Here is a 25728-nt window from a genome sequence, read left to right as displayed (position 1 = left end):
TTGTGAGGGGGGAAGGGCAAGGAGATTGTCAGCCCCTTTGAGTCTCCGCAGGAGAGAAAGGGGGGATATAAATCCAAACTCTTCTTCTCCTCCTCCTTCTCCTCCTTCTCCTTCTTCTCCTTCTTCTTCTTCTTCGTCTTCTTGTTGGGGAAGCAGCGTGAAGTGCCTCTTCCGCTGAGCCATTGGAGGAAGGCGGCACTTAAAAGCGAGGGGGCCAGAAGCGGCCAGCGGCCAGGGAGGGGCCGCATCCTGCCAGGGGCTTGCTGCACCCCCTCCCCCATGCCCCAAAAGAGCCACTCAGCATTGAGCAGCAGGGGCGGGAAGAGGGGAGATCTGAGAAGCTGAGCAGGAGCGGTGCTTGGAAGGGGGGCCACCGAGGAAGGCGCCCCCTTTTTCACACACCCTTTTTTAGCTGGCTCTTTAGAGTCCTGCTTGAAGCTGCTTGCAATTTTAAAACATGAAAAACAAATTCTTACAACAAGTAATTTAAAAAACCTATTGAAAATGTGTCTGTATAGCTGAAGCTCCCTCCCAAAGGAAAAGGGGGGGGGTTGTCTTCCTAATTAAGGGAAAGGGGAAAACGGGTCACACCATTGCATACTGGCCCCCTTTGCTTGGCGAAAGCCCCTCCCTCCCCAGAATGCAGAGTTTGGGGCTATCTTTGAGGGAAAAGGGGAAAGGGCTGGGAATTTTATTTTTGTGCTGAAAAGCAAACAAGATTGAGTCATCAGTTGAAAGAAGCACAGCAAAGAGAGTAACTTTACTTGTCATATGCAAAAGCTGCTGTGGCAATGGGGGGTGGGTGGAAGTGTCAGCAGCTGGAGGGGGTGCAGTTCTCAGCTGCTCCAGGGAAGGGGATTCACGGACACAAAGTGATACCCTGTTTCCCCCAAAATAAGACAGGCTCTTATATTAATTTTTGCTCCCAAGGATGCATTAGAGCTTATTTTCAGGGTAGGTCTTATTTTTGAGAAAAAAGTGTACTCACACACACCTCACCCTCTGGCAAGTTTGGCTGCAGCAGTGAGAAACCCCCCCCCCCACCCACTTTCCCTGCCAGTAGAGCTGAAAGCTGGCCTGGAGGGCAAACTGGCTGGGAGCCCCGGTGTTCGTGAACTGCTCATTTGGCATGGTGCAAGCTGTCCCCTTGTGTAGACCCAGACTTATATATGCTCCTTTTTGTGCTCAGGAGGATTTACTCCTGAGTAAAGGCACAGAGGAAGCACAACCTGAGGAGACTATCTCTGGGCAGTTGTTCCAGCTCTGGGTTGCATACCTTCTTGCCTGGGAGTCAGACTTTGAGTGCGAAATCCACCACAGTTTCCGAGGAGGGAAGGTGTGCTCTGCTTTCGGAAGTGGTGGGGGTGGGCTGTTTCTAGCTGGTCAGACGCCCACCTGTGTGATTGTTTCTTTCAGGACACATTATCATTTTCTCCTGATTTCCAAGGATCCCCTGCCCCCCAAAGGGGAATGGCCTTGCTCCATTCTAGGTGCCACTGAACCACAGGTCAAAACTGGACATTATGATTTGCCATATTAAAGCATCCCTGGTCCAGAATTGATGCAGGGGGCCAGAACAGAAAAGGCACTGTCAGTTTCCCAACTAATTTGGATTGTGGCTATGAGGGGACATGGGACATCATAAGAACATAAGAACAAGCCAGCTGGATCAAGCCAGGGTCCATCTAGCCCAGCACTTTGCTACTCGCAGTGGCCCACCAGGTGCCTTTGGGAGCTCACAGGCAGGATGTGAAAGCAATGGCCTTCTGCTGCTGCTGCTGCTCCTGAGCACCTGGTCTGCTAAGGCATTTCTCAGATCAAGGAGGATCAAGATTGGGAGCCATTATCTACTTCTCCTCCATAAATCTGTCCAGGCCCCTTTTAAAGCTATCCAGGTTAGTGACCATCACCACCTCCTGTGGCAGCATATTCCAAACACCAATCACACGTTGCGTGAAGAAGTGTTTCCTTTTATTAGTCCTAATTCTTCCCCCCAGCATTTTCAAAGGATTCCCCCTGGTTCTAGTATTGTAAGAAAGAGAGGAAAATGTCTCTCTGTCAACATTTTCTACCCCATGCATAATTTTATGGACTTCAATCATATCCCCCCTCAGACGTCTCCTCTCCAAACTAAAGAGTCCCAAACGCTGCAGCCTCTCCTCATAAGGAAGGTGCTCCCAGTCCTCAATCATCCTCAAGGTTGCCCTTCTCTGTACTTTTTTTTTTATATCCATCTTCAATATCCTTTTTTTGAGATGTGGCGTACCAGAACCTGAACCACCAACACAGGACTCCAAGTGCGGTCGCACCACGGCTTTATATAAGGGCATGACAATCTTTGCAGTTTTATTATAAACTCCTTTCCTAATTATCCCCAGCATAGAGTTTGCCTTTTTCACAGCTGCCATGCATTGAGTTGACATTCCCATTGAACTATCAACTAAGACGCCCAAATCCTTTTCCTGGTCTGTCAGACCCCGGAAGTAGCACTGACCCCCGTATGGCTTGTGTATGTACCGAAGTTTGGATTTTTTGCCCCTATGTGCATCACTTTACATTTTGCTACATTGAACTGCATTTGCCGTTTCTTAGCCCACTCACCTAATTTATCAAGGTCTGCTTGGAGCTCTTCGCCATCCTTTGTGGTTCTCACCACCCTACATAATTTGGTATCATCTGCAGACTTGGCCACCACGCTACCCACCCCTACTTCCAGGTCATTTATGAATAGGTTAAAGAGCACTGGTCCCAAAAGTTCCTCAAGTTCCTTTGTCAAACGCCTTTTGGAAATCCAAGTAGACAATGTCCACTGGTTCCCCCTTATCCACATGCCTGTTTACACCCTCAAAGAACTCTTGTAAGTTTGTAAGATAAGATTTGCCTCTGCAAAAGCCATGCTGACTCTTCCGCAGCAGGTCTTGCTTTTCTACATGTTTAATAATTTTATCTTTAATGATAGATTCTACTAATTTACCAGGAACAGATGTCAAACTGACTGGCCTGTAATTTCCAGGGGCCCCCCTAGATCCTTTCTTAAAGATTGGTGTGACATTGGCCATCTTCCAGTCTTCAGGGATGGAAGCTGATTTCAGGGATAAGTTGCATATTAAAGTGAAAAGATCAGCAATTTCATGCTTGAGCTCTTTAAGAACTCTTGGGTGAATGCAATCTGGGCCAGGGGATTTGGTAGCATTTAGTTTATCAATGGCTGCCAGAACTTCTTCCTTGTCTACCACTATCTTCACTAGTTCCTTGGATTCGCCTCCTAGGAAGCTTGGTTCAGGTGCAGGAATGTTCCTCACCTCCTCTTGGGTGAAGACAGATGCAAAGAATTCATTCAGCTTCTCTGCAATCTCCCCTGTCATCTTTTAGCACACCCTTTGTTCGCTTTAGTCATCTAACATGGGCCTGGGTAACCGGGGCTTCCCTTTGCTGGCTTCCTGCTTTTGAATGTACTTGAAGAATTGTTTGTTGCTCATCTTGATGTTCGCAGCCATGCGTTCCTCATAATCCTTTTTTGCCTCCCTTACAGCTAACTTGCTTCTCTTTTGCCACCATTTGTGTTCCCTCTCATATTCTTCATCAGTCAAACTGGACTTCCATTTTCTAAAAGACATTTTCTTTTTTCTGATAATTTCCTCAACCTCTCTTGTTAACCATGGTGGCTTTCTTTTGGACTGGGTGCTGCATTTCCTAACCTGGAGAACACATTCCAGCTGAGCTTTTATTACTGTTTTCAAATAACCTCCAAGCATCTTGGACAGTTTGGACTTTCTTGATTTTCCCTTTCAGCTTCCTGCGCACTATCCCCCTCATCTTTGAGAAATTTCCCTTTCTGAAGGCAAATTTAACTACATTAGTAGTTTTTACTTGTTTGCATGCAGAGATACTGAATCTGACAGAATTGTGGTCACTGTTCCCTATTGGCTCAACAACACTGACTTCCTGCACCAGGTCCTGGGTCCCACATAGAATTAGATCACCTCTCCTGAGTGCCAGGAGCTCATTGCAGTGAGGGGACACCCATGACTTCTATGCTTGTGGCAGATAGTCATACATGTGACACTCAGTGCAAAACACTGGAAAGCCACCGCCCCCCTGCTGGCTTCCTGCCTTCATATCTAATTTTGTTTAGATATTCAAATATTGATTTTAATGAGTGCCTCCCCCTTAAGCTTTCTATACCTTCTACTATCCCTTAAGATATGTCGTTATTTATTATTTGTTATATGTTGTTATTTAGTAGAACACCTGCGTGCGCTGTTAGGCATGCGCCGCTGATTCCAGAGACTGACTGAAAAGTTTTTAAAAGATTTTGAAAGCCCCACCTATCAGCAGCCTCAGCAGCCCCCACCTATCAGCAGCCCCAGGACAAAGAGAAAAAGAGAAAACCCCTGTTAAAAATACACTGTTTAAAAGATGTGGCTTTGAGAAAAGCCCTCTAAAAAGAAAACCACTCAGCCCTTTCTGGCCCAGTCTTCTTCTCCACTGCTACTCTTCTCTGCTGGTTCCAGAGACTGACTGAAAAGATTTTTAAAAGGTTTAAAAAGTCCCACCTCTCAGCAACCCCACCTATCAGCAGCCTCAGCAGCCCCACCTATCAGCAGCCTCAGCAGCCCCCCACCTATCAGCAGCCCCAGGACAAAGAGAAAAAGAGAAAAACCCTGTTAAAAAAAGTTTAAGCGCCAACCCTATTGTAACAGCTAGTAGGGCACGTATAGAGAAAGGAATAGAGGAATGGTGTTTATATCTCCTTTGTTTTGGAAACCTTTGCTCTATCTGATACAGTGCTAAAACATACTTGTAACCATTCTATTTTTATTAAATACTTTTGAACCATAGATATGGAGAACAATTCTTTGTATCACCTAGGCCTCCGCCGTCGTGGATGCTCTATCTGCAGCAGGCCCTTCTTTGCCCTAGAGTCCTTTGATGGTATCTGGCCCCAGCTTCTGCTCCTGCTGCCACTCATGTTTCGGCCCAATTCTTTCCAGCACGTTCAGAGAGACAACGGCGACGATCTGCACCAAGACCCCGACCAGCATGGCCACTCTCACCCAGGAGAGGCACCCGCCGCATCCTGTAGGGAACAAGAAGGGAACGGGGGGGGGGGGGCTTTAGGGCAGGGTGGGGGCCAGACACAAATGGGCCCACTCATCCCCCCACCCAGACCCTGATGACCACAGGGGGCCAAACTCAACTTTCCCCTTTGACAGGTGGGACAAGGACCCTGAGTCACCCCTGGAGGAGGCTCAGCACAACTCTCATCCAAACTGGCTACTCAGGACTGCCCTTAAGGATCAGCACCCTTGACTTGTAAATACACAGTGGCTACTTATGGCTACACTCACAGCTTCAGATGCAGAGGCAAATGCAATTGTTGTTCCAGATGGCAGTCGCCTGTTCACAAATCTGGATGTGCTGAGATTCATTTGCCAAGGCAGGGGTGGAAAAGCTGCCAGACAGAGACGGCCCCTCCCTTTACTTCACCCACCTACAATGCCAGGAATCACTTGGCAGCCCTGGATCTTCGTCCGGCATGGTCTCCTCTCCTGCCTTTTCCCGAGAGTCCAGCCGTGCTCCTCGGTCGTGCAACCAGAGGACAGTGTGAGTGGCCATGGGCTGTATGGGATGTCCGGTCACTCCAGGGCAACCAGCCGGTCAGCAAAGCCAGGGGGCTCCCAGTTTCAGTGAGGTTTGCTCTAGTCATATGATACCAGGCCCCAAGGTATTCGGAGAGGGGTTTGCATCCCTCTAGGGCTGCCAGCTCTGGGATGTGAAATCCTTGAAGATTTAGGTGCAAAACCCACAGAAAGAAGAGGGACCTCATCAGGGACCGCACAGTTGATCTTCCAAAACTGACAGTTTCTCCAAGGAAGAGTCTGGAGATCAGCTGTAAATCCATAACTCCCGGCCCCACCTGGAGGCTCAACCATCAAACAATGGGGCAGGTGAGCCTAAAGGTTAAACCAATGCCTCACTACACTAAACACATAAAGGTATAACAGCACCTGTAAATCTTAATCTCATACAATCTCTCACACATCTTTTCCTCTTTCTCTTTTTCTAGATAATAACCCAAGAAAACACAGCTCAGAAGACTCTTCAATGAACAAAACAAACAGGGTATGTGCTGTTTTTGATTCCCCCACCTCCTGCCCCCATGGCTTCATCAGGAGAATGACCAGTGACTTTACAGCCCCAGTGTTGTTTGTGAAAAAGAAGGGTGGCTCTCTACCTTTGTGCACTGACTATAGGGGGCTGAATGCAGTCTCTGCTTTCAACAAGTACCCACTCCTTCTAATCAAGGACTTATTGAGCTGTTTGGGGCAGGTCAAAATCTTCACGAAACTGGACTTGAGGGAGGCTTATTACTGGGTTTGGATAGCCAAAGGAATGGAATACATGACTGCTTTTAACACCAGAATGAGTCAGTTTGAGTACCGCGTAATGCCTTTCAGACTCTCAGGGGCCCCAGGGGTCTTCATGAATTTAATTAACAAGATGCTCCAAGAGTTCCTGTTTAAAGGGGTGGTGGTCTATTTGGATGGTGCTGCAGCAGCTGCTGGATAATGACTTGTATGTAAAACTGTCTAAATGTGAATTCCACAAAGAAAAGCTTGACTTTTGGGGGTTCTGCATTTCTAGCCAGGCATTGGAAATGGATTCTGGTAAGGTGCAGGACATGCTCCAGTGGCAGGAACCCCGCACTCAAAAGCACCTCCAACCTTTTCTTGGCTTTGCTAATTTCTATCGTGACTTTATTCCTGACTTTGCAAAGCTAACACTCCCCCTCACCAACTTGCTCCACACCAAGGATAAGGGGGCCACGGCTGCGAAGCTGGCAGCCCCGCTCCTCTGGACCGCGGACTGTCAAAGAGCATTCCAGGCATTCAAACATGCCTTCACCTCAGAGCCCATCCTGCACCAGGGTGACACTTCTAAACCCTTTTTTTGTACATGCTGATGCCTCGGACAAAGCAATGGGCCTGGCATTGCTGCAGAGGAGGGGGGGAGGATGGGAAGCTGCTCCCCTGTGCCTATCTCTCTCGCAAATTTATGGGGGCAGAACTGATTTGGACTGTGGGGGACAAGGAAATGGGGGCGACAAAACATGCCTTAACGGATTGGTGCCATTGGTTAGAAGGTGCCACCCACCCCTTTGAAGTCTACAATCGCCAAGAGTGCCAGGTCTCCTCTAGCCCCTTCCAGTTCCATGGACGTCATCACCGACCTCCAGTGAAGGGAAGTCGGTGATATGGATGGTAACTGATTTGTTAACCAAACAGGCCCAGTTTATCTCATGCTGTTCCCTACCATTTGCTAGCAAGTCGGCCCAAATGTTTGTGACTCATATTTACAGCTCCACACTGCTCCCAACAAATTAGGTTCTGACTGGGGCAGTCAGTGTGTATATATATATAAACCTTTATTAGGCATAGAATCCATATAACAGCCAACATTGTCCAAACAAGTATCCCATACATGAGAACCATCGCAGGTAATCATTTCAAAGTTTCTATAAGGAACCTAGCTACAAAAGTTAAAATCTCAGAGGCGGAATTGTTTAGTAGAAACGTAATCTTCCCCACAGTAGAGTATTATTCATTAAAGATTACAGGGACAAAGAGCAAAAAGTCTGGTCCCTAGATCCCTACGTTATTTCAGGGGCAGTTCCGGGAAAGCAAAATATATGTTCCATGGTTTAAATTGCTGTGGTACAATGAGGACATTTCCGCTCTTGCAGGTCGATTCTTTGGAACCTTCCTTGTAGCATAGAGCAAGGGAAGGAGTTACAACGAGCCCTAGTGATTATCCATCTATGCTTGGGCTCCTGAAGTAAACTCAAATAATCTGCCATGTGATTGATTTTAAATTTGATATTAAAAAAGAGGGGGGAGCAATTGCTTCTCGCCTTGTCCTGCAGAACTTGAAACTCTTGATCTAGCAGTCGCCTTTTTAATTGAGAGAAGATTTCAGGAGCAGGCAGCATTTGCAAGGCTTCCCAGGAAAATCCCAGGGAAAGTATTTTAGTTTCCACTGCCCGCCACCACTTAGATTCATGAAGCTGGGGAAGGATAAGATATATAAGACTGTCAGTATCTGAGTTAAAGCACAGGCGGACCCAAAACTTCAAGGTAGCCAGCCAGGCTTTCGTAGCCAGGAGATGTTGTCCCGCTTCCAGACAGAGTGCAGTATATGGAATACAATGTGGCACTCCAAATATTTTATATAGGAAAGCTCAGTCAGTGTGTGTCACGGTTCTGGCGCCATTTTCTTAAACAATTAGGCACGGAGCAAGCTCTCTCTTCCATGTATCACGTGGCAAACGACGGCCAGAGTGAGCTCACCAATGAAGCTCTAGAACAATATTTGCGCTGCTATATCAATTATCAGCAGGATAATTGGGTGGACTTGCTGCCTTTTGCGGAGTTCTCTTACAACAATGCAGTACACAGCAGCACCAGTAAAACCCTTTTGAAGTTGTTTCTGGCAATCAGTTTCTTGGCAATCAGCCAAGCCCTTCCCATTTCTATACACCCTGTTTTTCATTGCAGCCTCAAGGAAGTGCCTCCTCGGGAAGATGGCCCCACCCAGGTCCAAGTCCAGGGGGAACCCCACCATGCAGTGAATGCTATCCTGGACTCTCGTGTGCATTGCAAACGCTTGCAATTCCTGGACCCATTTCCCAGCTGGTGACAATGAGTGGGTGGATTTCACACATGGGCAGGCTCCCTGGCTAGTGAGCATGTTCCATCGTGCCTATTTGGACCAGCCTGATGGGGAGGAGTCTTAAACGAGGCGGGATGTCAGGCCTGTGACTGACAGTTGGGGGGGTGGTGAGCAATTGCAATGGCAAGAGGGGGACTGTATTGCTTTGTACTCTGCAGGTGTCCAGCACTCCCTCTCTCCTTCTGCCGCCTTGGCAGCCCGGAAGACCTGATCTTATCATCTGGGAAGTGTGAACTGTTCCCAGGCTTGTAGTGCTTTGTACAGGGAATCGTAGGAGCAGTTTGGCTATGGGGGGTGGGGAGTTTTGGGGGATATAGGCTGTAGTTTTGAGCGGGAACCTCAGATTCGTCTTTGCTTCATGTTGTCCTTTTAAATCTAAATAAAGATTTTAGAGCAAATCTATAGTTTGAGCTCCCAGATACCCACCAACCCTGTCGCTCCAACCACCTGAGCCAGAGACCATGAGCGCCTTATCGCACTTCCAGAGCCAGCAAGGTACCCTGTTTCCCCAAATATAAGACATCCGCTGAAAATAAGACGCAGTGGAGGTTTTGCTGAAGTGCGAAATATAAGGCATCCCCCGAAAGTAAGACGTAGCAAAGTTTTTGTTTGGAAGCATGCCTGACGAACAGAACACAGAAAAATAAGACATCCTCTGAAAATAAGACATAGTGCTTCTTTGGGAGCAAAAATTAACATAAGACACTGTCTTATTTTCGGGGAAACACGGTATAATGGTTAAGAGTAGGTGTATTCTAATCTGGAGAGCCGGGTTTGATTTCCCCGCTCTGCCACTTGAGCTGTGGAGGCTTATCTGGTGAACTAGATTAGCTTGTGCACGCCAACACACGCCAGCTGGGTGACCTTGGGCGAGTCACAGTTCTTCGGAGCTCTCTCAGCCACACCTACCTCACAGGGTGTTTGTTGTGGGGAGGGGAAGGGAAAGGAGTTTGTCAGCCCCTTTGAGACTCCTTATAGGAGAGAAAGGGGGGATATAAATCCAACTCTTCTTCCTCTTCTTCATCCTCCTCCTCCACCACCACCATAGAGGTCCAGGAGGCATCAGGCACAGGGCAGACCTCCCCTTGGTGCCTGGTTGCTTTGCTTCAACAGTGTGGGCATATTGGCACATGCTCAGAGGGGCCCACACTCCAGGGTGGTGCCCTGCATGGCTGCTCACAGTCCCATTCAGCCCTTTTCAAGCATCTGCCCTGCTAGTGTTGGCTCTGGAGTGCATTTCTGGACTGCTCGTGTCTCAGGCCTGTTTCCTGCCAGATTCTGAGCCCAGACAAAAGTCAGGGCAGAAAGACTTGGAACAACAAGCAAATAAATTCACCCTCCAGCCATGTCCCTGGAAGTGGTCCTGGCAAGACAGTGGCCCTGGGAGAGTCTGAGCAAGGCCACGATCTACCATGTCAGCCAGAAGGGAAGCCTATTGCCCTCCATGGGCGGGGGAAGTTGCCAGTGGCCCCATTGGAGAAGTATGCAACTCTGCTAATTCTGGACAAGGGCTGGGGCCGTGGAGCCTTTGCTGAGCACCAGCAGAGATGAGGAGGAGAAGTGGGGGGGACTGAAGGGAAGCAAGACCAGGGGGAGACTCTGAAGAGGGGTGGAGGGCAGAGAGAGGAGGTGAAGAGGGTGACCCCGTGAGAAAGGTTCAGGTATGATGATGCAAAAGGTAGAGAAAGCGGAAAGAGGCAGCCAGAGAGATCCCTTTTGCACGGTTCAAGGAAGGCTCTGAGGCGCCCCCTGGTGTTGTGAAGAGGAAGCGCAAGCACAAGCAGGCACTCTCCCACACAGCCCATAATAATTAGATCAAGTAACAGGTAATGGACTTATCAACCCTGCTGCTGTGCTGATAGCTGCCACCAGTGGTGGCTTTAACAGGAAGGGCTGTGTTGTGTAGTGATTAGTGTAAAACTAGAAGCCACCACGTTTGAATCCCTCACTCAGCCATGAGAGCCTGCCAGGTTATAATCTCTCTGCCTCACTTGTCCTCATAAAGTGGGTGGTATTGCAAGGATTATCGGGAATGGGGGAATGATGTGAAAAGCTGCTTTGGGCCCCTGATCAGGAAAGGTATTATTATTAGTACTATTACTACTAATAACAATACTAATAATAATGTCATCTGGACATCACCTGAACATGATTAACTGCCTGGCTTCAAATACCTAATTTGCACGCGACAATGGCCAAGCAGTTCAGTGAAACCATGAAATAGCGATGAGACAGTGGAGAACTGAACTGACAGTTGGAAATGAAATCTATGGAACAGACAACATCAAGAGAGGAATTTTACAAGGTGATTCACTATCATTGCCACGATCCTGCTAGCCATGATTTTAAAGAAAACAAATTGGAATATCAAATGGCCAAAGAAAAAAAATTTCACATTTGCTGCACATGGATGATTTGAAGCTCTACAGGAAATCAGATGCAGAAATCCAGTCATTAGTGACCACAGTCCAACTATTCAAGCACAGACATTTCAGTGAAGTTTGGCCAGTTTAAGAAGTGGTGGGCCCCTGTTTTGGCATCACCTACATTGATAAAACTGGCATAATCCCTTCCTCATGGACTAAGGCACTAATTATCCCTTTCTTTAAGAAAGGTGATGCATCGTTGCCCTCCAATTATAGACCAATAAGCCTAATTGACATCTCTGGCAAACTCTATGCAAAACATCTATTGGAGAAGTTGACTTTATGGATCTCAGTGAACAAACTCATCGGTCCTGAGCAGATTGGCTTTACTGCCAGAAAATCTACCTTAGACCACTGCCTGGTTCTAAACACCCTGATAGCCAAATACTCATGTTGTAAGAATACCAAACTCTTTGCTTTTTTTAGATCTAAAAGGGGCTTTTGATTCCATTCCTAGAGACCTCCTCTGGAGGAAGTTGCGGTGTTTTGGTGTTGATGCTGTACATGGATGATTTGAAGCCCTACAGGAAATCAGACACCGAAATCCAGTCATTAGTGAACACAGTCGGAATATTCAAGCACAGACATTTCAGGGGAGTTTGGCCAGGAAAAGTGCGCTGCTGTGGCAATAAAGAGGAGTAAGATCACCGAGAGTGATGGCATAGAAATGCCTGATGGCCAACAAATCAAGTGCAACCAAGAGGAAGCCTATAAATTTTCTATTGTCTGTCACCAATATGCGGATGACACCCAGCTCATTCTGTTGATGGAGGGGGGAGCGGCCTCCGCCCCTGCAGCTCTACAGCACTGTCTGGAGTCGGTTGCTGGTTGGTTGAGACAGAGTAGGTTAAAGCTTAACCCAACGAAGACGGAGGTCCTTTGGCTGGGCCGGCGGGGGGAGAGACCGAGGGAATTTCAGTCGCTTCTGGAAATCTGAGGGGTCATGTTGGCCCCAACATCTCTGGCTCTGCCAGCCTGAGGGGTCCGCCCTGGACTCCTTTCATTATCTATGGAGGAGCCAGGTGGCCCACATGTTACCCAGGTTGCGCTTCTTCCACCTATAGCCAGGCACGGGCGGCTGGCTCCTCTATCTCTCCCCAGCCGTCCCACCTGGCCACTGCTTGATCCATCGGGGCCCGGTCACCTCGAAGGCTTGATTCATTGTAGCCAGCTCGCTTCTTCATGTGGGCCTTCCCTTGCGACTGATCCGGAAGGCATGAAGCTGGTCCATGAATGCAGCGTGCACGGCTCTCTAACAGGTGGTGGTTATTCAGGATCATATCACCCTGTGCTAAAAGTGCCGTCTGCACACTGGCTTCCGGTGGAGTTCCTCGGATCGCTTTCAAGGTGCTGGTTTTAACCTTTACAAAGGCCTTTACGCATGGCATGGGGGCCCACATACCCGCGGGACCGCATCACCCCCCCTTATGTCCCATACTTAGGTGCAGCTGCGCTCGGCAACGGCAGATCTACTGGTGACCCCTGGTCCTGCGCAATGATACAGGCTGGCCCTCAACCCGGGCCAGAGCCTTTTACTGACTCTTGGCCCCCGCCTGGTGAAATGCCTTACCTCCGGCGCTGCCAGCCCTGCGGGACCTTAATCGAAGTTCCAGAGGGGCCTGCAAGATGGAGCTTTTCCACCCGAGGCTTTTGGGGAGGCCGGCCGTGGATCTACTGCCCCCTACCGACACTGAAATTGAAATCAAAACTGAGACTGCCGTTCCATCTTATTAAAGCTGGGCCTGCCTTATTTATAAATTCCATCGCAGGCCCTGCCCACTTCCTCCCCTTTTTCCTTTCTTTTATTGGCCTTCGGCGGGGCGCCTGTCTTAAACAATTTATGAATTGTAAATTGCTGCTTAGTTCTTAGGTTTTAATGATTTTAGTATTTTATGCTGTTGATTTGCTGTTGATGTAACAGCCATGTTGGAAGCCGCCTTGAGCCCTCTGGGGATAGGCGGCCTATAAGTTTAATAAAATAAAAATAAATAAATAAAATACCTGGGCACTTTGCAGCTGGATAACATCAAGTGCGGGCAAGTAATGACTGTGGTCAGCAGAGTGTCAGGAAATTTTTGAAATAAATTAAATGGTGGGAATACCATCAAGGCTATCAACACCTGGGCCATACCAATCATCAGGCATACTGTGGGAATCATCAACTGGACACAGGCTGATTTGGATGCATTAGATAGAAAATCTCAGAAGCTTATAACAATGCACTGTGCCTTATACCCACATGGTGATACTGATAGATCTGGTGGCAGAGGGTTACTGCAAGTAAAGCGAACAGTAGAGGAGGAGAAATATGCGCTGGCCAATTATGTCAATGAAAGTCAAGAACAGGCATTGAGTGAAGTGAAGAACAGGAATTTACTGAAAACCTAGAAAACCAAACAGAAGGACAGAAAAAATATAATTAAAACAAGGACTGAAAGCTGGTATAACAAAAGCATTGTAAGGCTAATTTCTGGAGATGATCAAGGACCAGGTTGACAATGAAAAGATCTGGCTGTGTTTAACAACTGGAACTCCAAAAAAGGAAACTGAATCCCTGATTTTAGCAGCTCAAAAGCAAAAAATTTGGACAAATACGATCAAGGTCAGAATCGGAAAATGATGCAAAGTGAAGATTGTGCAAGGAAGTCGATGAAACTGTTGATCAGGTTACTCAGTTGCTGCAAAAAGATCACACAGACTGAGTACAAACAGAGGCCCAACTCAGTGGCCAAGATGATCCACTGGAATTGGATCGCACTTGGAGTAGTGTGTCCAGTTCTGGTTGCCGCATCTCAAAAAGGATATTGAGGAGACAGAAAAAGTGCAGAGAAGGGCAACAAGGATGATTGAGGGACTGGAGCACCTTCCCTATGAGGAGAGGCTGCAGCGTTTGGGACTCTTTAGTTTGGAGAGGAGACGGCTGAGGGGGGATAGGATTGAAGTCTACAAAATTATGCATGGGGTAGAAAATGTTGACAGAGAACATTTTTCTCTTTCTCACAATACTAGAACCAGGGGCATCCATTGAAAAATGCTGGGGAAGAATTAGGACTAATAAAAGAAACACTTCTTCACTAACGTGGTGGATTGGTGTTTGGAATCAATATGCTGCCACAGGAGGTGGTGATGGCCACTCACCTGGATAGCTTTAAAAGGGGCTTGGACAGCTTTATGGAGGAGAAGTCGATTTATGGCTACCAATCTTGATCCTCCTTGATCTGAGATTGCAAATGCCTTAACAGACCAGGTGATCGGGAGCAACAGCCGCAGAAGGCCATTGCGTTCACATCCTACATGTGAGCTCCCAAAGGCACCTGATGGGCCACTGTGAGTAGCAGAGAGCTGGACTAGATGGACTTTGGTCTGATCCAGCTGGCTTGTTCTTATGTTCTTATGTTCTTAATTTATGCAAGAATTACAACATCAGGATGGCTAAAAACTGGTGGGAACATGGTCCAGAGAAAGTCTTGAAAAACAAGAAGGTCAAGATCTTGTTGGACTTTTAAATCCCAACAGACAATGTGTTGGCACATAACAGACCGAATGCTGCAGTGATGGAGGACAACAAAGTGACCATCATCAATATAGCAATACTTGGTAACAGCAGGGCTGATGAAAAAGAACATGAGAAGTTGACTAAATACTACGATTTGAAAAACGAGATTCAGTGACTATGGCACAAACCACCTGAGGTCGTCCCAGTGGTAATCGGCACCCTGGGTCTCATTCCAAAAACACTACAGCAGCACTTGAAATATTTTCAAATCAACAAAATTAACATCTGTCAAATTCAGAAGGCAGCCCTGCTGGGATCTGCACAAATATTACAGCGATATGTTACAAGGTCCTAGGCCTCTGGGCGAGGCTCGAATTGTAATGAAAGATCAACAACCAGCTAAAGATCTGGCAGCTGTCATATTAAACAAAACTAAATAATATCAGAAAAATTTATGGAGGTGTGAGATGGCAAAATGGAACCTCCATCCAAAGCACTTTTGTTTGTTTACTGTAGTCAGAGGGACCGGAGGTTTTCCTGCAAGGTGTCATGTGGTACTTTGAGGCATCGGCTTGGCCTCTGCAGGAGCAGGATCGTGCACTAGACGGGCCCTTGGACTGACACCCTTAGGACTTACTTTCAAATCCTTCACTCTGGCAGATGCTGGCCAAGTCAAACGTGGCACTCTTCTGATCGACGGGGTTGCTGAGCAGGCAGGTGAAGGTGGATTCCAAGGAGTCGGGCTGCCAGGACATGTGAAGATGTGTGCTTTCGGCAGACAGCCAGTACCGGTTCAAACCTTCTTCCAGGACACCCAGCTGTTCAGAAGAGTTCCCCCTTTTCCAGGAGACATTAATTCCCGCCTTTCCAGATGCCAGACACTGTAGGGTCACGTTGCACACCTCTGCACTCTTGGAGACCAGGTGGGGGCGTATCTCTGGATCCGGGACAGGCTCTGCTCAGAGGGAACGAAAAAGGACTGATTTGAGGTGTTTGTTCTCCATGGAGGAGTGTCCCTGAATTGGCCACACTGGGGACATTTCTGTGCAGCCTCAGGAGAAACAGGCAAAGACCCTTACCAAAGACAGAGAGGCGGAAGTTCTGCCTGAGAACCTCTCCAGAGACAAACACAACTTGAGCCTTCAATGTGCAGTTGTCCTCCTTCTCTAGGGCCCTGATCCTTAACATGGTCCCATCCGCCATCTCCAGCCGCTGCCCAAACTGGGCCCAGGTTTTTCGCCACTCCAGTTTTCCATCCTTCAATTCAGCAATCACAATTTCTGGACCAGCCCCTGCTCGCAAAGTCCACTCAATTCTGGCCACTGTCTTTGTTGCAGGAAACTGGAGAGGAAAAAAGGCGGATCTCCCCAGGATCCCATTCACCTGGACAGGTGGATTCTCTGCTGGATTACTTCTGGTACCTGCATTTTCATTATGTTTAAAATTAAAATTAAAATTAAAATTAAAATTAAAATTAAAATAATTAAAATTAAAATAATTAAAATTAAAATTAAAATTAAAATTGTTATTAGTTTAATTTCTTATAACTGGCCCACCCCCAAAGGGCTATGGGCAGTGCACACTCTAAATAAATAAATACATCATAACACAGATTTGTTAAAATACAGCAAAAGCTGAAATCATTAAAATCACTGTCAGATGGCAACCAATAATCAATAAGGCAGTCAAAGAATGCATACCCCCATAACCAGCATATAATAAGCAACAAAGAGCAGAAATCATGAGGGATGGCACTATCAATGGCTGGCTCCCCTAAAGGCCCGGTGGAACAACTCTTTTTTGCAGAATTGTTCAAGATCCCGCAGGGCCCAGATGGTCAAAGGTAGAGTGTTCCACCAAGCTGGGGCCAAGGCACTTAAAGCTCTGGCCCGAGTGGGGGCCAGTCACATCATAGAGGGGCCAGGGACCACCAGTAGATTGGCCTCTGCAGAACGCAGAGGCCGAGCTGGGACATAGGGGGAGAGACGGTCCTACAGATATGAGGGGCCCAGGCTGCAGAGCACCTTAAAAGTAAGTACCAACACCTTGAAAGTGATCCAGAATTCAACTGGGAGACAGTGCAAGTGGTGCAGAATGGGGGAGATATGTTCCTGCATGGGTACCCCCGCAAGAAGGCGCGCCACCGCATGCTGGACCAATTTTAGTTTCCGGATCAGCCGCAAGGGAAGGCCCGCATAGAGCGAGTTGCGATAGTCCAACCTGGAGGTGACTGTAGCATGGATCACTGTGGCTAGGTTGGGCTGGGAAAGGTAGGGAGCCAGGTGCTGAGCTTGACATAGATGGAAAAACACCACCTGGTCCATGTGGGCCACCTGGGTCTCCATAGACACAGACAAATCCAGGTAGACCCCCAGACTTCGGACCAAGGAGGTCACAGTAAGTAAGTGTGACCCTCCCTCAAGCACCGGTGCCAGAAAATCTGCACCCTCCCCCCCCCCCCGTGACCCACCCTCAGGACCTCCATCTTCAATGGATTCAGTTTCAGCCTACTTAGCATCAACCAACCAGCAACCACCTCCAAACAGTGCTGTAGAGCTGCAGGGGCAGCAGCCCCCCCCCCCATCAACAGAATGAGCTGAATGTCATCCGCATACTGATGATAGATCAGCCCAAAACTCTGCACCAGTTGAGCAAGGGGTCACATATAGATGTTAAATAATAGAGGGGACAGGAGAACCCCCTGTGGCACTCCACAAAGAGAGTCCCACAAAGGGAGATCTAGTCCCCACACCTCACTTGCTGACTCCAGTCCCTGAGGAACATGGCGAGCCATTTTAAGGCCACGCCCTGAACACCTGAGGTGGCCAGGCGGTGGGTCGAAAGGTCATGATTGACTATATCAAATGCTGCGGTAAGGTCTAACAGAACCAGCAGCGCCAATCCGCCTTGGTCAAGCTGGATGCGGAGTGTATCTGTGATGCCGGTAAGGACGGTCTCCATCCCATGCCCAGCACAGAACCTGGACTGGAAGGGATCAAATGCTGATGTATCCTCCAGAAAGCCCTGAAGCTGCTCCAACACCACTCTCTCAATTACCTTCCCTAAGAACGGCAAGCTCGAAACGGATTGGTAATTGGCCAGATCACTAGGATCTAACAATAGTCTTTTCAAGAGTGGGCCTCCTTCAACACATCCGGAAACACTCCTTGCTCAAAGGAGCAGTTGATGATGTTCAACAGGTGGGGTCACAACCCTCCATGGCATGCTTTAATCAGCCAGGATGGGCACGGATCGAGAGGGCAGGTAGTAGGTCTAACAGCAGCTAGGACCCTGTCCACATCAGACTTCACAAGCAGGGAAAACTGGTCCAAAACAGGACCTGCAGATGACAACAGAGCCTCCAGTTTGCTGATTGTCTCCAAGGTGGCTGGGAGGTCGCAGCGGAGTAACATGACTTTATCCGCAAAAAAGCTCATAAAGGCCTCACAGCTAAGGGTCAAATGAGAATTTTTGAGCCCTCTTGCAAAGACAAGGACTGAATAATTTGAAACAATTGAGCCGGGTGAGAGGTTGTGGACGAGAATGAGGACGAAGAGTAATCCCGCTTCACCCTCTTTGTCGCCATTTCATAGGTCAGTGGTTCTCAACCTGGGGGTCGGGACCCTTTCACAGGGGTCGCCTAAGACTCTCTGCATCAGTGTTCTCCATCTGTAAAATGGATACATGTTAGGGTTGGAGGTCACCAGAACATGAGGAACTGTATTAAAGGGTCGCGGCATTAGGAAGGTTGAGAACCGCTGTCAAAGGTCTTCATAAATGCCCTATAGGATGATCGCATTGCTTTGTCACGAGACTTCCTCCACACTCGCTCTAGTCATCTGTGCTCCCATTTCATATGGCGTAGCTCCTCAGTTTACCAAGGTGCCAGACGTCAGCGGGGGTGCAGAGGGAACCGGGGAGCAATCACTTCAATGGCCTCTGAGAGCCTGGCATTCAAGTCTCTAACCTGGTAATCGAGTGTGCCAATGGGCTCAGAGTCCCGCAGAGCATTCAGGAAACCAATCGGATCCATAAGTCTCCTTGGGCGGGCAAAAATTGGCCTGTCCCCTAGACAGGGTTGGCGCAGCAAGTTCATCTGAACCTTCAAGGCATAATTGTCAGACTATGGCACCGTGTCCACAGAGGATAAGACCAAATCAACACCGGAACCAAACCCCAAATCCAGGGTGTGACCCGCTTCACGTGTGGGGCCTGAATTGAATGAGAAGCCCAGCATCACCATGGATGACACCAGGAACGCATCCACTGAACAAGAGGCAGAGTCCACATGGACATTGAAGTCCCCCAGAATAATACATCTGGGGAACCGCAATGCTCAATCGGCTACCACCTCCAGGAGCTGCGGCAGGCTGTCTGCTGGTGCGCTAGGTGACTGGTACACCAGCAGAACAGCCAACTTCTCCGTGGCTTCCCACACTAAGCCGGAATCTTCAATACCGATGATTTCCGAACAGGGAGCGCCCTGAAGGGGATGAATTCATGGATGAACATAGCCCCCCCCCCCCCCCCCCCCCCCCGGCCCTGTGTTCATGATTGGTGGATACATGCAAAACCTAGGGGTGTGGCCTCACATAAGGCAATCGTCTCTCCATCACGCACCCAGGACTCAGTTACACAAGCCAGGTCCAAATCGAGAGCTCCAAGAAAAATCCCAGATCACCGTGGTTTTATTATTAATGGACCTGGCATTGATCAGCGCCAAGGACAAAGAGTTCCCCTTAAGCCCATAACCCTCATTTCTCGGGATCCCTAGCCCCAGTGGTGCCATCCCTGTAGCTGAAGTCTACTCCACATCTAACTGCTACAACCCAACAAACAAGAGTAAGTAACAGCCCTAACCCACAGACAAATCCCCACCTAGGAACTATCTAACCCAGTGGTGGCAAACCTATGGCACAGGTGCCAGAGGTGGCACTCAGAGCCCTCTCTGGGGGCACGCGCAAACAGAGTCCCCCCCCCCCCCACATCTAGGCTGGCCTGGGCTGCTGGGCTCGATTATTAGCATTAAACCTAAGACCTAGTTTTGGGGAAGCAGTGTAGGTAACCCTGTTAAGCACTCTTAAACCCCACTGATTTTCATGCAAAGAACTAAAGCGCGATCCTTTACCTGGGAGTAAGCTTGCTTGCTGGCAATGGGGCCTGCTTCTGAGTAAACCTTCCTAGGGTCGTGATTCACCCGTTGGAAGAGTTGAATGGTTGCTTCAAAGCAAAGCCACCGACTACCACCAAACTTACTCCTGAGTAACACGCACCTTGGAGCCAACCATTTTTTCTAAACTAAAACCTCAGTATTCAGGTTAAATTGCCGTGTGGGCACTTTGCGATAAATAAGTGGGTTTGGGGTTGCAATTTGGGCACTCGGCCTCGAAAAGGTTCGCCATCACTGATCTAACCTAAACAACCTCAAAGCTAAGCCTAATACAAGAAAATTCTAATGGCTAACACTACCACTGAATAGCTAACTAAAATAGATTTAATCTATACGTTCCTCCTCCTAAATCCCCATTAACCAAAGAAAACACAATAATAATAACTAGCTATTAACTTATATCAGCTTTCCAGCCTTCATAAGTTAACACCCGCACCAAACTTAATAACACAGAGACCCCAACCCAACCCAAACAAGACAAGAAACCAGTGAGTGCAACAAACAGATAGTGAGTGCAGAAACTACAGATTGAAAGCTGTCAGAGAGACAACCCTAAGATCTTAACCGAGTTTCCCGGTGCTCAGCTGGCCATGGCCTGGACCAAAAGATCTCATGTTTAAGTTTAAACAGAGAGTGGGGTCTGCTGCCACCAGCACCCATATAATTGGAATAGTATAATCTAGATCACCCAAGTTTGAAGGGAAGATGGGAATCGCTGCCACAAACACCCGTAATTTCCTGTAGTTGGAACAATATGGTAATCAACAAGCATCGGCTCTCCCCCGATACTACTATACTACAATACTACTAATAATAATAATACCCTTGGCGCCATTCTGTAAACGCTAGGGCAGCACTTGAAACGTCTTCAAATCAACAAAACCTATCCGATTCAAAAGGCAGCCCTGCTGGGATCCGCACAAATACTACACCGATACATTACAACTTCCTAGGCCACTGGGGGAGGCTTGAATTGTAATGAAAGGTCAACAACCAGCTAAAGATCTGGCAACTATAAATAAATAAATAAATAAATAAATAAATAAATAAATAAATAAATAAATAAATAATAAACGGTGAAATCAACCATACTAATAATAATAATGCCAAATGGGACTGCTCTTCATTCTCACCCCTCCTCTTACCAGAAGAGGGCATTCCGTTCTAGCTATAGTTCGTGTTAAAGAGCAATCTTCAGAAAAGGGTGGGTGGGTAAACAAAAAGATCCAATTTTGATAGGGGGGGGGGTCTGCCCCCTCACCTCAATTCACCCAAATCGCCAGTACAGCACTGGACACACCTGTACATCTGTGAGTGAGATTCTGGGTGGATCAGATGCAAAGCAAAGCAAAGCATCATTGCATAAGCATCTTTTATAAATTCAAATAATAATAAATAAATAAATAAAGTGAACGGACTTTTCAAACAAAGACCAGGCTGGTCCGGAGGACATAAAATTCACTAAATGGTAAGACTGGCCTTCTTTTTTCCTTTGACTAGCAGACACTCTCGGCCGCTCTACAAATTTCTTTTGAACACTTCCAGAATTTCAGAAATGGTCGGAGGGGAGCTGAATGCCCTGCAGGGCTTCCTTTTCTTCAAGAGACGGAGCTGCCCCCAGGTGATGTGAGGCCAAATCCCGGCCTGCACTCCCCAGCAAGTCCAGATTCAGCTTACCTGAGAACAAGAGATTCAGCAGCAGCAGCCACCAAAAGCCGGGGGCCTCCATCACTGCTTCTTCTCTGCCACCGCCTGTCCGCACTGCTGATGGCGAGCCAGGCCCTGCATCAGCACAGCCCGTCACTTCCGGCACAGGGACCAGCCTCCCCCCCCCACCCCCTTGGACCACAGCCCCCAGCCACAGCCATTTCCTTTCCCGTCAAGCCCCTCCGGTTCACATGAACCCTTGCCTCACCCAGACCTTTACAGCATCAGGGGTAGCAAGGAGTTCCGGAGGCAGATATGGAGGAAGGGGCTTGGAGACCATCTCTGTGAAGCTGTAACCTGCTTAGGGGGCTGCTGCAGCTGAGCCCCTGGGCTGGGAACAGGATTGTGCCCCCTAAGCTGCCTCTGAAGGCATTGTGGCTTCCCCCCCCCCCCACGCTAGCCATGCATCTCAGTGGCTCAGTGGTTCTTTCATCTATCCTATCTCCCACCAGGCGTGGAAAGAAGGCGCACGAGGGAGCCTCCGCACTTGGAGGGCGCTTTGCTCTTGTCTGCGGCCTGGATCCACAAGGGGAGACCCACGAGGCCAGCTCAGATCTGGGAATCTCCTGGGGGAGGATGGAATGACCAGCCCTCCCTCAAATCCAGCTTCCCAGAGACCTCAGGGGTGCTGAGGGAGGAGTGGACCAGAGACTCCCCAAGGAGACCCCAAGCAGGGGGCTCTCTGGCTCGGGCAGGTACAATCTCAAAGGAAAGGGCAGTGGCTCAGTGACAAAGCACCGGCGTGTAACACAGAAGGTCGTGGGTTCAGGCCCCAGGATCTCCAGTTGAAAAGGACCCAGGCAGGAAGTGAAGTGGACGACCTGGAGAGCGGCTGCCAGTCTGAGTAGGCGATTCCGATCTTGACGGAGGGTCTGATTCCGCAAAAGGCGGCGTCAGGTGTTCGTGTGACTGTCGTTCAAGACAGACCATTTAGCATCTTTCTGAATCCAAGCCTAGCACCCAACGATGTACATGTGGCTCTGCTCCAGGCACCCAAGGGGGAGGGGTTGAAGGGAGGGCAAAAGTACAAAATGATGGCCCCTATAACACAGGTGTCAAACTCGCGGCCCTCCAGATGTTATGGACTACAGTTCCCATCATCACCTGCCAGCATCATGCTGGCAGGGGATGATGGGAACTGTAGTCCATAACATCTGGAGGGCCGCGAGTTTGACACCTGTGCCCTATAACATATACATTTTTCTTTACATATACGTATTATGCAGTGGTGGGATTAAAATAATTTAACAACTGGTTCCAGTTGAACCGGGGGGGGGGGGGGGGCAGCTCAACCTTCATCAGCGGTGGACCTGGCCCCTGCTGATGGAGATTGAGGGAGGTGGCAGGGCCACGGGCCCCCCCGCTGTGGTGGGATTAGCTACCAGTTCTACCGAACCGGTGCGAGCCGGCTCAATCTCACCACTGGTATTATACACAAAAATGTTGATGCTACACCTGCTAACCAGCCTGACTTCTTCTCCTTCGCTTCCCTGCCCAATAAATCCCTGGGTCCAGTGGTGGGATCCAAAAATTTAGTAACAGGTTCCCATGGTGGTGGGATTCAAACTGTGGCGTAGCGCCTATGGGGCTGGGCGGGGCACGACGGGGGCGTGGCCGGGCATTCCAGGGGTGGGGCATTCCGGGGCGGGGCTGTGGCAAGGATGCAGCCGCTGCGCCGCTCCTTGGGCGGGAAACGAATGCACGCAGGCGCAGGCTGCCATGCACGCCGGTGCACCTCCTGCTAGACTGCTTCAAGTTCTGCGCGCTGCTGCTGAGAGGAGGGGCGTAGCTAAGGCAAAAATCACGTGGCAAAATCCCCCATTAGTATCCCCCTCTCGGCACACACAAATAATGAGTAACCTACTCTCGGGAACCTGTGAGAACCTGCTGGATCCCACCTCTGCCTGGGGAGTTCCTTCCCAATCGCTCCCCCCTCTGAGGCCATGGTAGATCTCCCCCCACCCCCGTTTACTTTCCTCCCCCTCCCTCACCCCAAGGCTCCCCAGCCTCCCATTGGCTGGTGCTGCAGAGTATCTTCCCCCTGTGAGCAGAGGTTGGTTGGGAGGACTGAAGGATGGGACTAGTGGCCCCCTGTCTGACCTGGGATTGCCCTGTGTGGAGGGGGGGAGGGGAGAAATGCCTGGGAGAAGGAAGGTCACTCGTCTTCCTGCCCCATAATGCTCGTCTAATCCCCCCAAATACCACAGAGGTTGGCTGAGTGCCTAGAGAGTTGTGGGGAGACCCAGCGATGTTCTCCCGCTGTGCTTCTCTTGTTGTTCTCTGGATTGATGGTGGGCAGTGGGGTTGGGGGTCCCCTGCACCCGCCCAGCCTAGTCGCTGGTCTGCCCGGGTTGGTCTTGCGTCCTCTGGCGGGCAGTAGATCTGCAGGGTCTCAGGATGAGGCCAGGGGTGCTACTTGGGACTGAATTGGGACCTTCTACAGGCACACCAGGTGTTCTACCACAGAGCCACGGTTATGATTGATGGTGGAGGTTAGAAGACAGCTCCCAGGCATGACGTCGAAATGGACCCTCCACGCACCAAATAAGTACACCTCTGGGTGCTGGGTGCTGCTAGGACCAAATAGCAGAAGGTCACCACCCTACTTGTGAACTTTCCACAGAGGTCTCTAGCAGGAAACTGAATGCCGGCCTGAAAAGCCACTTCCTCTGGCAACAGACTGTGATACTCAGGGCAGAGGAAAGAAGAGGCTGCCACCACTATCACACACACACACACACACACACTCACACACACACACACACACACACACACCTCATCAAGGGCTCTCTCCCCCGCACTTTCCTTGTTGTGGACAGGTCTGTGTTTTTGCCAGCAGGTGGCACTCAGTACCTTTCCCTGCTTTCTTGTACCGGCTTCCTGTCCTTGTTTTAATTATATTTTTCCCGTACTTCTTTGGGTTTTCTGGGTTTTCAGTAAATTCCTGTCCTTCACTTCAGTCAAATGCCTGTTCTTGACTTCCCTCGACATCATTGGCCAGCACATGTTTCTCCTCTTTGATATGAACATATAGTTTATAATGTTTTAAGCCATATATTTAATCATATAAAGTATATTAGAGGTAATTTATAAAAGATCAGTAAGATGCTGTTAGTTAAACAAAGAACTGTAATTTTATTAGAAGAGAGGCTTTGCTTGGAAGAAGGGGGGAGATTTCTGCACTTTTCAGTAAAGTCTGATACACCTGCTGTGGAATTTGGGTACGGCCTCTCACCAGAAAGATAAAGGAGACAAAGCGTACAGAAAAACACAGATAAGGGCGAAGTACTATAGCAACCGAGATCTCTGAACGGGGCAAGATGACATGAAGAATACACGCCCAATTGTGGAAAGCCAGGTGGGCTTTGGAGAGGAGTGGAGATTCAAATGGCAACGTGTGCGTATTCCAAATCTAGCCAATGGTCAGAAGACAAGAAGGATGTTTGTAAGAGGGTATAAATTATGTTACGCAAGCAACAGCCCCCTGGAACCTCCTCCCTGTTGCTAACAGAGGAGAGTTCCCTCTTCTGCACAGAATTGAAAGAAAACAATAAATCTCTGAACACTGAAGAAGCTTTTTGGATGGTTATTTTTGTAACCGGTCAGAGCTTTTGCTCTGTGGACAGGGCCTTTGCCCCTGTGCCTATCATCTTCCAGGGTTTGCTTTACTCGCAGTAACCCTCTGCCACCAGACACACAGTTTGCAAATTCATTGTCCAATTCTTGCATCTTGTCTATCAGGAGTCGATCTGTTGTGCCCTTTCTGCTCCTTCTTTTGTTCCCTTTTTGCTCCACTGGCAGGAGGCTATTTGCTTCCAAGTAGTCCGTGATGTTATCTGCTATTATGCCAGGGAGCAGTTTGAGCATCGTGGGCAAACATGTTATTGGCCTGTAGTTTCCAGGTGTTGCTCCTTTGGCTGGATCTTTCTGAATCAAGTATGTCTTCCCAGTTGTTAGCCATTCATCGATTTCACCATTTTGCACGGCTTCATTGAACTGCTTGGCCATTGCCGGGTGCAAACTGGTGAGGTATTTGAGCCAGAAGCTGTGCAGCTGATCATGTCCAGGTGATATTATTGTTAGTATTTTTATTAGTATTATTATTAGTAGTAGTAATCATAAAAATATCTTTCCTGATCAGGGAGCCAAAGCAGCTTTTCACACCATTCCCCCATTCCTCATCACCCTTGCAAGGA

Source organism: Sphaerodactylus townsendi, linkage group LG01 (assembly GCF_021028975.2).
Source record: "Sphaerodactylus townsendi isolate TG3544 linkage group LG01, MPM_Stown_v2.3, whole genome shotgun sequence".
In the NCBI taxonomy this organism is placed as follows: Eukaryota; Metazoa; Chordata; class Lepidosauria; order Squamata; family Sphaerodactylidae; genus Sphaerodactylus; species Sphaerodactylus townsendi.
Note: the sequence above shows the minus strand (reverse complement) of the source record.